Here is a 15188-nt window from a genome sequence, read left to right on the forward strand (position 1 = left end):
TAGGAAAGTAATTTCTGTCATAGACAGAAGCAAGCTAGATGTTAGAGGAAAACAAAATATTGAAGATATCTGGTTCAAGCAACGAGTTCCTATTCCAGGGCTGAAAACATCTTGAGCTTCAACATTGGAGCTCATCTCCCCCAGCTTTCAGGATGTCCAGTAGGGAAACCTGCATCTGCACTGCCTGTCCAGAGTCCCTCATGGGTCAAGGGAGGAGAATGGGCACCTCTGGGATGCAGGTCATCTCAGCTAGTTTAGAGATCTAGCTTAGATCTATCTTAGGAGGAGATGAGTCACATCTTAGGAGTGGATATTTTTTTCCATCAGATAGGAAGGGAGGCTTTACAACACTAATGCCTACACATGAGCTGGTTGGTCACCATTGTCTTAAACCAGAGTGGGATTCATTTTTCCTTACTGAATGAAAATTCATATCATTGAACAGGAACTTGCAGAGAAAAAAAAAAGAGAGGCAGAACTAAAGAATGGAGAAAACCCCAAATGAAACTCCAGTTTGCAGTAGTAGGTGAAGGCAATGCAGAAAGGGATGCCCATAAATTCAAATGAAAAAAAAATAATAATAATTAAAAAAACTACTAAGCTAATGTTTCTGAACATACTGAAGGAAAACAGATTCACAGGCCAAGGCTGGCACAGGCTTTCTTATGCTGGGAAAATAGATATTGATTTTGGATCATTGTTCTTAGAATCCAAAAACAGCATTATTAAAGATTACAGACCAGTAACCATGTGGTCTCCTGTCTAAAACTCCATCTGCCAGTCATAGCACAACAACTATGGAAACAACAGATAACAAACCACAGCCTGAGTGTTAGGAATTTAAGCAGTTCAAGAGAAAAATGAAATTATTTTGAAGAAACTCCTGTGAGCTCAAAGCGATTTGGCCCTGTCTGGGATCTCCAGCTTATCCACTTCGTGGGAAGTGATGCTCACAGTCCCAGCCCATCACACAAATGTATAATAACATATTATTCTGGGTGCTGGGGGGTGATTCCGCCTTCCCAATGCCTCTGAAAGGGTTATTAGAGGGGACCAGACCTCGGAGAGAAATGACAAACCCTTCATGATGTTCATCCAGAGAAAGAAGAGATGGCAGCTCCAGCTCCCCAAGCTGCAGAGCAGGTCTGGCTGGGACTGGGCTCATCACACCAGGGAGGGGACTGTGGGGCCAGCACAGAGACACTCGGGGTGCAGAGGAGTGAGAAGACCAGGGCCGAACATGACCAGGTCCAGTTGAGTTGCCTTTTCACGGTCTGCAAGACCTCCTTTAAGACAGTGGGGCTGAAACACAGTGTCCCAGAGCAACCCAGTCAGAGCAGTGTTGGGAAGAGTAAGAGAGTTTGCAGCCAGACACCAGCAGGCAGTGCTGTTCTTCAGCTGGCAGGAATATTTCTTAATTTATCTCTCACACTGAGATGCACCCAAGTCATGACCCCAGCCAGGCAACTGCCCCACCACCACTACCACCTACATGCATGCCTGCGTGAAGAAGCTGTTACCAACACCTGGACATCTCCACCCAGCGCTCTGGCTGTACCTCTGTGACCGAGCGACTGGTCTGGTGGGATCAGCACTGCCAGAGCTATAGCCACCTCTGGGTCGCCGGGGCTTCCTCTGCATCCCGAGTTCTGCAACCTCTGGGGCTTGCTGCAAGCTTGACCTTCACATTCAGAAACTGGGAATTTTTAGCCCTTGGCAGAGGCACAAGACTGGATGGAGGAGGGAGAGGGGGATGGAGAAGAATTTGATGCTGTTCTTAGCGCAGTGAAAAGTAGAGAAAGGAAAAAATAATCCTGCAGAGGTAGAAAAGCTGATTTACAGCCGAGCTCATTTTTAGAGTGGCAGCCACCAACATCTGCTAATGGCAGTAAAAGTCCTCCTACCTTGGCTGCGTATCAGCTCCTGTATAAACTTATCCAAAGGCTGACAGGTTGGCTGGATTGGTTGTTTCAGTATGTTTTATTCCTTCAGCACTTGTGAAGGGAACAAATTTGTGTCCCTGGTGGCTGAGAGCCATGTGTAACCTGCAGCCTCACCTCTCAACTGGTTTAAGACCCCCTGTATCCCCCTACATCCCCTGCCGATCCACCAGTGCTGCCCCAGGCCCCCAGCCCAGCACCCACCTTCACAGCAGCTCCACCAAGGCCCAGCTTCCCCGCAGAGGACAACACGCTGCAGCCAACCCACCGCTTACCCAACCGGGCTCCGTCAGGAGGAGGCTCCAGCTAACCCAGCCCAGGGCAGCATCGCCCAGAGCTCACAGCATGGGCTGAGCCACCCAGGGCTCTCCAGCAGGGCAGGGAAATAGCTACAACTTCTGCTAAAACTCCTCTGCAAAGTACTCCAGATGCTAATGGGTTTTAATATTCCATGAATGTGCAAAAACAGTATCCTGCAAAGCTGCAGATGATTGTTCATGCTTCCTCACCTAGTCTAACATTTATTATATTTTTCAAACAGACATTAGTATTAATTTAATTTTTTTTTCCCTGAAGCAGGCTATAATTAAATGTCCTTTTCCCGTGACATTTGCTGGGATACGGTGAGGCCAGGGCATTTTTAAAGACTCATTCAATATAACTAGCATTTCAATTAGTGTAAGTGCATGAAGTAAACATTAAAAAAACCAGCCCAGTCACTTGAACTCATACCCATGGGACAGTTTGATTTTTAATTGACTGCAATTTTCTATTTTTTTTAAGTGAGACGAAGTCTGACTGAGGTGTGGAAGTCCTAGCAAAGTATGCGTGTTAAAGCATGCTGGATTTCTTTTCATTTTCTTCTCAGAGCTGTGATATATTTTCCTTTCCACAGCTGAAGCTTCATGTTGACACTTCATCTCTGTGCTGCTGCCCTTACTTGGGATGATTTTCATATAGGAACTTTCCTACTGAGCAACACTATGTCACTGAACAAAGCTGCTTCTCTTTTGGCCCATCACATCAACATGCTACAAGCACAGATTGGCAAAGGCACATGTAATATTTTCAATGGTTTATCCTTCCTCTTTAAAAATAATCACAGAGAAATATGGAGTTCTGCTTGTTCTTATTTTTCAGGGAACATCTCTGGGGAAAAAAAAAACGGCCTCCTTTAGGGGTTCACAGATCCCAGCTAACTACAGAGAATTAGGTCATTAAAGCAAGAGTCACATCTTGCTGTATATTAGTGCAGCAACTCACACAGCAGACCCCTGACCTTGCTTGGGGTGCTGGGCATGAGGAGGCAGTGCTATGCAGCAGCAACCGTCATTGAGCCTTTAATAAGTTTTCTCAAATTACCATAGAAGACATTAAGGAAACGGACATTTAATTACAGTTCTTTCTTAGAGGGGAAAAAAAAAAGCAGCAATAATCATTTTAATCCATCTCCAACAAGCGTGGAAAAGCAAGAGCATCTTCCCCATGGCATTTAAGTCTCCTTTCTGTACTGCTGATGACCGAAGCTGAGAGGTGATGGGGTGACACCAACCCATGGGCCAACAGCAGCTCCTGCGACAGCGGCACCCAGAGAAGAAAAGTGGAAGACTTAACTTTTCCAACCCAATATAAAGGCACTTATGATACAGCACTCAGACACATTGTCCCACTTTGAGAAAACTCCCGGTGCCTCTGTGGGCACCTGCTGGTTGCACCTGCCTGCAAGAGGGTCCAACACTTCTGGGCTTCTTTGAGGAGTTCAGGGGAGAAATAATATGCTGGAGGTGAAGAGACAGGCTTGGGAAAAAGGTGGCTCCAAGTTTTCTCTGCAGAAAGCGAGGTCCAGGGGCTCCCATGGTGAGAGGGGCACATTCCCAAAGGGACGGCTCAAAAGCACGTGCAGGAGGCTCCTGTCACGGCTGCAGCAGCCGTGGTGAGGAACGCTGCATGCAGACACCTCACCCCTGAGCAGCCCAACCAGACTGCAGCGAATCAGGTGGGTCTTTGGGCCCTAATTACCACCAAGACCTGGAGAAACATGGGGACGGTGCTCGAGAAGAAACCCAGCATCCATACTGCTATTTCTCTTCCCAGTAGTACTGTTGCAACACCGGAATGAAGCCTAATTACAAAAGCCAAGAGTATTTCTAAAAATAAATACCAGTAAATGCATACATATGAAATGTAGCATTTTATCTAAGACTACCAACCGAAGCAAATGCTGTGCTGCTCGCTCCGCCATCCCCAGAATAAGCACAGTACATCTCCCATTGATTTATTCTTATTACTCATTTTGTACCAGGGTTTGCAAATTCCTCTCCCGGTGCAGAACATAATTTTTCTCGGTTGCTGACGAACAGCAGCAAACGGACTCCGATAAATCCCACTTGGTCAGAATCGAATATCTACATAATCATTCCTCCTAACCGACTGGCTGAAGCACTGCCGGCACTGCATTAGCAGGAGGCAATTTCAGTACTTGCATTTATCCTTCCTTTAGCCTCTTCCACAGATCCCAGAGCTTTTTTATTGTTTCTGATGCTGGAGATGCTTTCCTCAACTTGGGTACAAAGCAATTGCTCCAGGAGGAGAGATTTGAATGCTGTCACCTTTGGGTAGAAAGCCACCTTTAGGAACACTAATCCCAGAACTATCATCTGCTCCCAATGGGAAGCGAGCATCCCGCTGCTTTCTCCCCACTTGGGCCTATGGAACTTGGCTTAAGCTGGAACCCAACACCCTCCCATGGTCAGGGTAAGATTTACAAGCAATTTAGCAACATGTTTACGTTTGTGCAGTCAGTTACTACAGTTACTACACACAGACAACTGTCCTTAAGGTGACACTAAACTCTCTTCTGCAGCTGGCATTCCCTGCCCAGCAAATCTACATGATGGGGGTCTTAATAATTAATCCCACATCATGCTCAATATTTGCTGGGATTCTCACTCCCTTTTCCTGGGCACAGAGAACCTCATCTCCACACCCCGCCCCCCCCACTCCCCACTATTTTTTTTTTTATCAAACTTGCAACAGGTGTGTACCAGAGATAAACAGGGGAGGAGGAACACAAATCAAATGGCGAAGCCGACATGCCCGGCATATTGATGAGGCTCTTTGATGTGCTGCCGCACTTAACGACAGCAAACCGTCTCCCCATGGCGGTGGAGAGGCGGCAAGGTCGAGCCCTGCAAGGATGCAAACCCCTTAGCCTCTGAGTTATAGGGAACAGCTGGGAAGCTCCTGGCTGCAGGATGGAGGCAGCACCCCAGCCACACTGTCCCCCCCAGCATCCTCAGGAAGGGACACGGGGATTGGAGCCTCCCCCATCCCCATGCCCTTCCCAGAGGAGCCTGATCCCAGCTCCCTGCCCCACGGATCAATTTTGCCCCAAGGTGCTGGTGACCCACAGGCCTCGATAGGAAAATGCACTTTATTTTTTTTCTCACGGACTTCTTTGAACACCTGGGGCCTCATGTCTGGACTTTGCCAATTAGGGACAGAGTTGCAGAGGCTGCAGAATTGCTCTCATTTTGTATTTCATTTTTTCAGTTAGCTTAGTCCAGGTATCAGAAAATGAATGAGCTTAGCTCGATTCCCACAAGCCTGCTGTTCCTCCAGGCAGCCAAACACACTTCTCTGCTTGCTAGACAAACATTTAATCACTTTCTGCACTCAGCATCCTCTGCCATGCTGGGAGATGGGCTCTTGCCAGGCTTCTCAAACAGGCAAAACCGCCACACGCATACATTTATTTCCCATGCAAGTTGTGGCCAACACACAAGGACAGGCACAAAGAGAGAAAATTGCCTTTTGTAAGACAGAAACCTTGTAAATGGGATCAGGTTAAACAGGCTCCCTGACTTCCAGAGCATCTTCAGTGAAACCATAAAACAGGAATCTATCTAACATTGTACCTATCAGACAATTTATGCCAGGAAACAAAGGGTAAGGGAGATTCACCTCTAGGTGTTACCAGTGCCGAACAACATGGTTTTGGGAGGGTAACAGGAATGATTTCAGCTCTATAAACTTTGCCCTTTCATGAGAACAGCAGAAAACTCATACTACTCAGTTTATCCAAAATGAGACTATGATATAGGCAACTCTTCATCCACAAGTACCACATTGGGAAGAAGTGTCTGATAATAGTCTTTAACCTAGCAGGAGGAGATGCGATGAGATACACCAAATTGAGGGGGGGTGGGGGGGAAGTGCTTGGCAAATTAAGGCAACAAAGGTAACTTACTATTGAATCTACTTGCTTTGGGACCTTGCAAATTCATTGTTGCTTGAAGTCAGACCTGGGCATCTTTCCAAGAGCTACGTTACAGCTCAAGAATAAATTACAGGTGTGACAGAGCTGATGTTCTGGAAGCACAGAGATATGATAAAGGCCGTTGAAACAGCCACATCAAGCAGAAGTCATTATGAATAAATTGGTATTCCATACCTGATGGGAACTGCTGAGGTGTGGGGGAGAGAGAAGGGGAGGAAGCGATCATTAGGGCAAGCTCCCACAATTGCCTGCATAGGTGGCTTGTCCTCTTGAGATGTCACCTCCCAAAGAAAAAAGCACCACTTGGCTCAGAAGGCTGGACCAATGCTGCCGGGCTCGGAGGAACCACCTCTCTCCAGTACAAAATGCTGAACATGTGCCCCACGTGCACCACTTGCTCCCACCTGCTGACCTGACCACATTTGGACTTGCTTTGTGGGACCCTCTGTCCCTATTGCCCTAAGCAAAGCTGGGGGGGGCCAAGCCGACATCCAACACATGGAAATCACCACGGTAGATCAGAATGCCACTGTGGGTTTAATATCCATCCCTGGAGAGACATGAGTGTGGCACAGAGACACCAGAAAACATAGAGAAGTCCCCAAGGAGCCACAGAAGAGCTGCAAGTATGGCCAGTCTTAGGGTCTAAATGGGGTCTCAATGCAGAGATCATCAGGCAGGTTGTGAGATGTTTTAGGGCTATTAAAGTCTGAGTGGTGGGATAAGCCACACAAAACACGATTGTGGGCCTTTCTGGCCTTCAAAACCCACAGGAATTCATCCCACTTGATCATTTCTCATGGGACACATGGGTCCATCGTGCCTTCTAGCACAGCTTGTGCCTCCCCCTCAAATTATACTCATCTAGACTTCTCTTCAGAGAAAACCCCCAAATGAATCATTTGTGATTCATGATTTATTCAAGCAGCTTCCAGTCCTTTGGACTAGGTATTGCTCAGGTTGTCATTTGGCAAGATTAATCACTTTTCAGAGTCACTGGGAACACCTTCCCTGTCCTGTCCTCCTCAGAGCTTTACCAGCTCTGGCAAAGGGCCGGCTGGAGGTGCCACCTGGCACTCCTGCACTGAAAGCAGGCTGTCAAGAAACAGTTTGTGTAGAAAGACAACCAAACTCAAAATTTCACAGCAATAAAGAACGCGGCACATCCGTCACTCAGCTCTGCTAATGATTAATTCCCTTTGCCGCGTCGTTTCCAGGACTTCATCAGGAGCTAATTTCTAGCCCTACCACACAGCCTGGCTGAAGCATCCACCTGTTCACCATCTCCTGCAGAAATAAATGCTGTCGGTTCAGTGATCCGAGCTGCTCCGTGCGCCCATGTTGTAGCCTGCACCCAGTGCCTCCTTCCCCGAGGACCTGCCCCTTGTCCCTCCGGCACCTCGTTCCTCCTGCCGTCACCCCTCTGCAGCCTCAGCTTCACCGCCAGACAAGAGCTGGATTTTCTAACAGTAGATTTCAGTACCTTCACATGGCTGGAGCAATCTGGACTTACACCAAGCTTCCCACACAAAAGATCTTTTTCCTTACAAGGAGGGTAGGAGAGAAAGAAATGCCAGGACATATCCATGCCCCTTCCTCCTGTAGGCTCCACAGATTCTTCCCAAGCTTCTGCTGTAGGCAATATTTAAGACAGCAGCACGTACGCACTGCCCAGCTCCAGACACAAACACATGGCTTCCAGAGACTTCTGCAGGAATTAATCAAACACCTCAGGACACGCAGTTTTCACATACTAATTTACTTAAACGACATGCTACTTTGTCTTCACAACAGAGACACCTAAACAGCTGAACAGAAATCACAAAGTGAATCTCATAGGAATAATTAGTACAGGAAAAATAAACCAAGCCGAGCAAGAGTCACCCAAGCAAGTGGCCCTTGGGGTCTTCCTACAAACAACCTATTTAGAATCAGAATAGTTGCACGCTGAAGAAATTTGGACAGTGCTCTCCAAAGCTTCAGCTATTCTAGGAAAACAACCTGCTATAAAAGGTTGTAATGAAAAATGAATCTTGTGATGTACAGCCAGAGCCAATGTGGAAAACAAACCAAACTGTTCATCCGTTACTCAGGAATGCTCTTGGTTGTGGGACCATGGCAGAGGTTCCAAGCCCCACCTACCCCACAGACTACAATGGTGCTCCCACTATTCCCAATATAGGTTCAAGGTGCCTTTTGTTGAATTCCAGATGCCCACACTGTTCTGTAGCTGGACCACAGCTCAGCAATCTTTTTGATGTGTATAATATCAAGACATTCTTCTTATACTCTCCAACTTCCCTCTGTACTTCGATTATCCCTGGTTAAGAGTTTCCAGAAAAATCTGGTATAAATACTATAATTGCCAAGGAGCAAGCCCAACACCACGGACAATATCCTCCTAGCATCAGAGAACTTTGGCCTTCAGAAAGCAAGTCCTCACCAGCATGTCTCTCCAGAAGCTTCTTGTATCCAACCAAGGACCCATCCCTCCAGTCTGCTACTCAAACACGTAAGCTCACCCACTGCAACGTTCCTTCAATAAGGTCACACTCACAACCACACACAGCTCCTCAGGTCGGCCCCCTTCCCACCGGCATCGAATTTTCACAGGGCTTCTTTTATATAAGGCAAAAATAACCCTTTGCTACTAGATAACACCTACCACAAACATTTTGTACAACACCTTATTGGAGTGCACTGTCTAAAAATGACATTCTGGGGCCTTTAGTAGCCATGTATCGCAATGATTAGAAAATACCTTCTTCCTTATGTACATGATTGCTCCTGTGCAACATTAACTAAGGGTTTTGCTTCCCAAGTACCCACAGGTTGGCAATACAAGCCCTAACTGGGCATTATTCTAGGACTTATCCATAGGAAGGACACATCCTAATGCTTCCCATCTGGAAACATCAACACCTTCACACTGACATTACTGCTCTCTACCCTGAGCTCACAGGTGAGCTAATGTCAATGCAGTTTTGGCAGAAATTAGCAGAAATTACAGGTTTGCTCCCCCTCTGTGAGCATGTTAATGACTCCCAGCAGTGCTGTGAGTCCCCCCAAGTGACCAGCAGTTGTTTGAAGCCTTTAGTAGGTTCTGAATTTTTAAACAAAGATGTATTCTCCTGGGTGTTTTCATGGCATTAAGTAAACATTAAACTTTTTACTAAAATGTAAGAAGATTGAAAACTATCTCAATTATTCAGCTTTCATTTATACAGCACTGTGACCTCTCTGTCTCAGGAGGCTGTAGAAACAAGACAGACTTACTAAATGAAAAAAGCACACCTTTACAAGAAAAGCAGAGATGACTCCACTGCCTTTTGGCAACCTTCAAATGCAAAAACAGCAACAAAAAATGATATGAAGTCTCTTTGCTTCATTTTACAGATTGATTTTTCTTTTTGTAGCAGAGCAAAAGCAAAACATTGCAGATGGACATAAAACTGGACCACATCCAGGTCTGAAGGGGCTGCCCTATCCTTAACACACGCTACTAGTGAAATCCTTGAGATTAACCAGTTTGATCCAGGAAACTGCCGTCTCCAGCAGGCAAAGCAAAAAGAAAAGAGTTTCCTGAATGCAAAACAATTCCCTCATCCAAGTCCTTAAAACAGGTTCACCAACCAACAAGGAAGCAATTCCGAGGTGCTGGATGTTCTCTCGAGTCGATAAAGTACTGCCAAAATCTTGCTGATTCTCCCAGCATGCTGACACGTTCCTTTGTTAGCAAGGCACATCTTTCTTTGTCAGGTTTCTGCTTGGCCCCAGACACTAATGAGAAGCTGACAGGTAATCATTTAAAACTGCATTTGCTATAACGTTATAAAGTTATTTACCATCCACCTTGTCCAAGTCTTACTGCAGACTATGGAAAAACACCTAACAAGGCTAGGATTAGGCTCCCTACTATTTATTTAATGCCAAAAGCAGGGGCATCCTCACATGTGGCACTTGCAATTTAAAGCATTAATAAAAAAATATCTTGGGAAATCCAGCAGAAGTCAGGGAGTCACAAGTAAATTTTTATATATATATATATATATATATATATATATATATATATATATAGGTATATGTATATAAAAATTAAGTTTTCTCCTCTTATTGTAAGAGATTTTCTCTGCTCCTTGAGAGACAGGCTGGCAGAAGAGGACCGAATGCATTTCACATTATGGAGGCTCCAGGCAGCGCACATTTGAGGGCAGTGGAGATGCAAGTCAGTTCACAGTTATTTGTTATGGATCTATTCTTTTGACACTGGATTCTGAATGGCAAATCTGGAGCCCTGCACAGACCCCACTACTCATTGCTAACAATGAACAAAAATAAAACCAGGAGGAAGAGAAGTTATCCATCCGTGCCTAGGGCTAAAAGCATTGTTGGTAACAAATTACTTGACTAGTTTATCTTCCTTGTGTGCATAGCATAATTCTCTTAAATTATTTTTTCTGCTGCTAAATCCCACTGTGGTTCTGGGTCACTCATTGAAAGTCAAAGCAAGAGGCTGCTTGCGATGGAGCACAGACATAGGGTATTGTTTGCTTCCCGAGTACAGCATGGCGCTGAACCCAGGGCCCCCCGTGACTAATTGCCAAACCTGGAATCTTTATACAAATACTTTTAAAGGAGAATTTGATTAAGCTTAAAAGTTATCTTCTCAGAATATTTGTACCAGTGAGACTTGATCATGCAAGGAGGAGAGAACCAGCCATGCAGCAAAAGGGAATTAGCTTAAATAGAACATCCAATTAGCTGACTTTGGTGTTGTATTTTGGTTTTTTAATAGTTTATTTTTTTTTTTTAAGGGAAAACATTAAAAGCAAAAGCTGCTGATCAGAGGTACAAAGCTACTTTTGGCATCAGAAAAGCTGTCCCTGAAGTTGTACTGGAAAGGCCAAAAATTGTAGGAAATAAATAACATTTTTGGCTTTCATGAATGATGACAGTTCTGGCCTGAGCTGTCACTTTGGGAGAGGTGGGACACAGGGCCCAAATGAATGGAAAATGGGTTCAATGAGATTGCCCCTGCCCAATACAGGTACACTTTGAGAGTACTGAAAAGGTACCAAGCCATGGGGGAGCCAGTTCTGTTATCAGAGGCACATTTCAACACGCAAAATTTGGGACCTCTAGGAGGACAGACTTGTTTAGAACCTCCAGAAGTTTCCAGCTCTGTCCCAGATTTCCTGCTATATTTCTCTTGGCAGGAAGTAGATCTAATCCTCCTTCACAAGGAAGGAGCACAGGACAGGAGTAGGGACCCTTCCTACAGGAAAGCGGGACAAGAAATTCAATTATTAATGATGGAGATAGACAAATCTACAGGATGTGCCATTCTGCAGTTTGGAGAAACTCAACATCCAGTAGCTACTGAAATTAAAATAAAGAGAATCCTTCAACCCAGTCTTGAGCAATAAGGAACCCACTTCATCTTACATGCGGAAAAGGAAAAACCGACACAAAATCCCCAATCCACCCCAGCAGGAATCCCCGGGAACACGCAGAGGCCACGCAGGTGCTCCCTGAGAGCTCTTCCCAATCCTCCCCGCGCCCCCAGCAAGGTGCTGGGTCTGGCACTGGGAGAGTTAATCACAGAATGTCAGGAATTGGAAGGGACCTCGAAAGATCATCCAGTCCAATCCTTCTGCTGGAGAAGGAACACCCAGATCAGGTTACAGAGGAAGGTGTCCAGGTGGGTTTTGAATGTCTCCAGAGCAGGAGACTCCATAACCCCCCTGGGTAGCCTGTTCCAATGCTCTGTTACCCTTACTGAGAAGAAGTTTCTTCTCAAATTTAAGTGGAACCTCTTGTGTTCCAGTTTGTGTTCCAGAATGAGGAGTTACCACAGCCCGGGGGCAAGTGGCCCAACTGCTGCAGTCCAAGGCAGGCAAGGCAGCTGGAGCAACTCAAGGCTTCTTCAAACCAGCTTCTATACCCACAATAGCACATACAAAATGCAGAGCAAATTGCCACAACACCACTAGGCCAAGGGCATCTCTGTTGGTGTCCCCCTGTCCCAAAGCCATTTATCCCACCCCACAGGCAGCACGCAGATCACAGCCATGGACCTGACAGCTCTAGAGAGCCCTCCGTTCCCTGTTCTCAGCCGCACAGCTGTCAGCCAGAGCTTGACCCTGGTGCAAGCTCAGACTCTAAACCCACAGCCAGCACACTCTTACACGCTCACAGCACCTCTGCAAAGCACTGGCCAGCTGCAGGCAGCCACGTGTCCAGAACAGGGGAAGACTACAGATACGATCAGAAATAGGTACGTCTCCTGGAGCACCTTTCCACCAGAAGCTGTTGCCCTGCCAACAGTACAAATCCCCTGACTCAACACCACTGCGCTGCTGGAAGGACAAAACCAGCTGACCAGTAAGTGTGGACCCAACTGGCAAACAGGAGCTTGCCCAATACTCCTCTGTACCAAGAAAAATTCCTTCACAGAAAGGGTTGTCGGGCAATGGAACAGCCTGTCCAGGGAAGTGGTGGAGTCACCACCCCTGGAGGGGTTTAAAGGTGCGTAGATGAGGTTCTTAGGGACAGGGTTTAGATGTGGACTTGACAGTGTTAGGTTAATGGTTGGACTCAATCATCTTAAAGGTCTTTTGCAACCAAACTGATTCTCTGATTCTACGAACAGGGAGCTGGGGAAGAATCTTCTGCCATATAGAGTTTAGCTCAGCAACCACGGCACCTCCCTTACATACTTTCAGAGTTCACGATTATATGGCGAGATTTGTCCCCAAACGTAGAAGAATCACCTCACTAAGGTTATGGACTAAAATCCAGCAAAGCTTTCCTCAAACGTGAACCCATGACCCCTGGGTGCCACTTACACAAAACAAGCACAACCCTCCAGCCCTTCCTCCACCTGCCCGAGCAAGCCAAGCCCATTCCCATCTGTTTGGGCAGACCTGACTCCCAGAGGATGAGCCAGGATTGCAGGCAGCACCCCAGAAGAGCTTTCCAAAGCATTGGTATGACAGCATCAACATTTCTTGTTGTTGTACCTGAAAGTACAATGATGCCTAGTGCTGCAGTGAGGGGTCTGTGTCCTTGCCCCTCCTGGGGTCAGCCCCAGAACCCACAGCTCTACAGCTCCAGGCTTGGTCTATAATCTATAATAAGAAGAAAAATAAGCTCTTTCACAGGATGTGATACATTAGATCAGTTTTCAACATTTAGCTTAGGGTTAAATTAATCTCACCTTAGAAAAGTTTACCTCTCTCTAAGGATTCTGGACAGCGAGCGCGGGCAGTGATAATCCGTATCCACTGTGATGAATCGCGCACCTTGGGATTGACTAGTCAGGCACAAGTCTTTCTCTGGCAAACCCATTGCACCCATTCTTCTATTTTATTAATTCACCGAATTCTTCTTTATATAATGATTTATTGTAAACCTTGAATACGCAAAGCAGTATCAAGAAGTCTGCTGCTGCCTAGATCTCCTATTCATCATTTTCTTTTTGAAATCAGTTCAGTTTTGTCAGTCATATACTATCATCTGCTATTTTAAAAGCTTATTCAGGACTTGCTAAGCCATAGAGCTTCATATGCTACATGTCAGAAAAATTATATCTGCTTCCCCAAAGTGTGCAGATGGGGAAAGTTCCTCCCAGTTGACCCACGCACATTTTATGTCCATCATCCCACACACCTCCTCCTGTTCCCAGCTACCTTAGTGGAAAGTGCCCAGCTGGATTCAAACAAACACCCCTGGCTCTCCTTCACCGTCACCTCCAGCTGGGAACAGCAGTCAGCATGACATGTGTCAGTTCTCTCCCTACTCCCATTTTCTGATCTCAGTGTAAACTCCTGGGCTGATCAATGGTTTTTCCCCATCTTCCAAGTCCTTGCCCTCTGCTGCCCTTTCTGGGCTGCCTGCAGCCTTCTTGCATGCAAACACCTCCCCTTTCAGTCAGGGAAACTTCCAGGTGATTTCTCCATCTTTCATAAAAGCTCAGACCTCCTGCATGTTACTGTCCTCAAGATTTCCCCTCTTGATGGCTTCAGAAACTGGTTCCCTTAATATTTTACAGCAATTCTGTCCCTGGCCCTTCTACAGTAAAAGCAAACAATCCTCCTACCCCAGCAGCAGGTTTGAGGGATGCTGGTTGGTTGGGGTTTTTTTTACTTGTTTGTTTTTACATACAGGCATATTTTGTTTAGTGTTTACTAAAAGCAAGATGAGAAATTACATTTGCTTTTATTAGTTCAAAGAGGATTTTGGTGGATAAGACAGAGCATGGTTTAGAGGGGAATGAGATCATAGGTTTGATACCCAGCTCTCAAACATCACACTATCTTTCAGACTGGAGAGTGGTTTGTGAAATAAAATCCATGCTTATAGTGTCTTATTTCATAAAGCTGATACTTGGGGATCAGATTAAGATCTCAGTGCACAAACAGCACCAACACTGAATCCCTTCCCTTTCAGCCTGCACTCGTATCGCATCCTGCAAGGCAGCTCCTATCCTGAGGGAGAAAGCGCCCGGTGCTGCCGTGTTGTTCACACCCCACAGCCTGCAGAGGGGAAGGGCCACGAGGACACCCGCATGTGCTCTGGAAACTAAAGTCTCCCCATATCCACATGTTCCTCTCCTTGGTTCAGGTCCAAAGCTTAATTAACGTCAGAGATTAAAGTCTAAACCACAGTAGTTGCAGGAGTGCTGATGCCTTAAGTCTTCAACACTGTAAGTTAACAGACACCAATTTGTTATGTAGGGAACAGGCTATCAGGAATACTAATTATAGCTTTTTAACTCCATTTGGCATTAATTCAACACTGCATTTCCATTCACAAATACATATCATTGCTAGGTAGAAATGTAGCACCTGTGTTTTTATAAGTAGTAGCCTTACCTCTGCTTTACCTTTGCTTCTGGGCTCCTCAGGAGATTCCTCAGGTGTGTGTTTGGGCAGATGAAGTCCCCATTTCCTCACCTGCCCGTGCCC

This window comes from Streptopelia decaocto, assembly GCF_964273445.1.
Source record: "Streptopelia decaocto genome assembly, chromosome: 7".
Classification (NCBI taxonomy): domain Eukaryota; kingdom Metazoa; phylum Chordata; class Aves; order Columbiformes; family Columbidae; genus Streptopelia; species Streptopelia decaocto.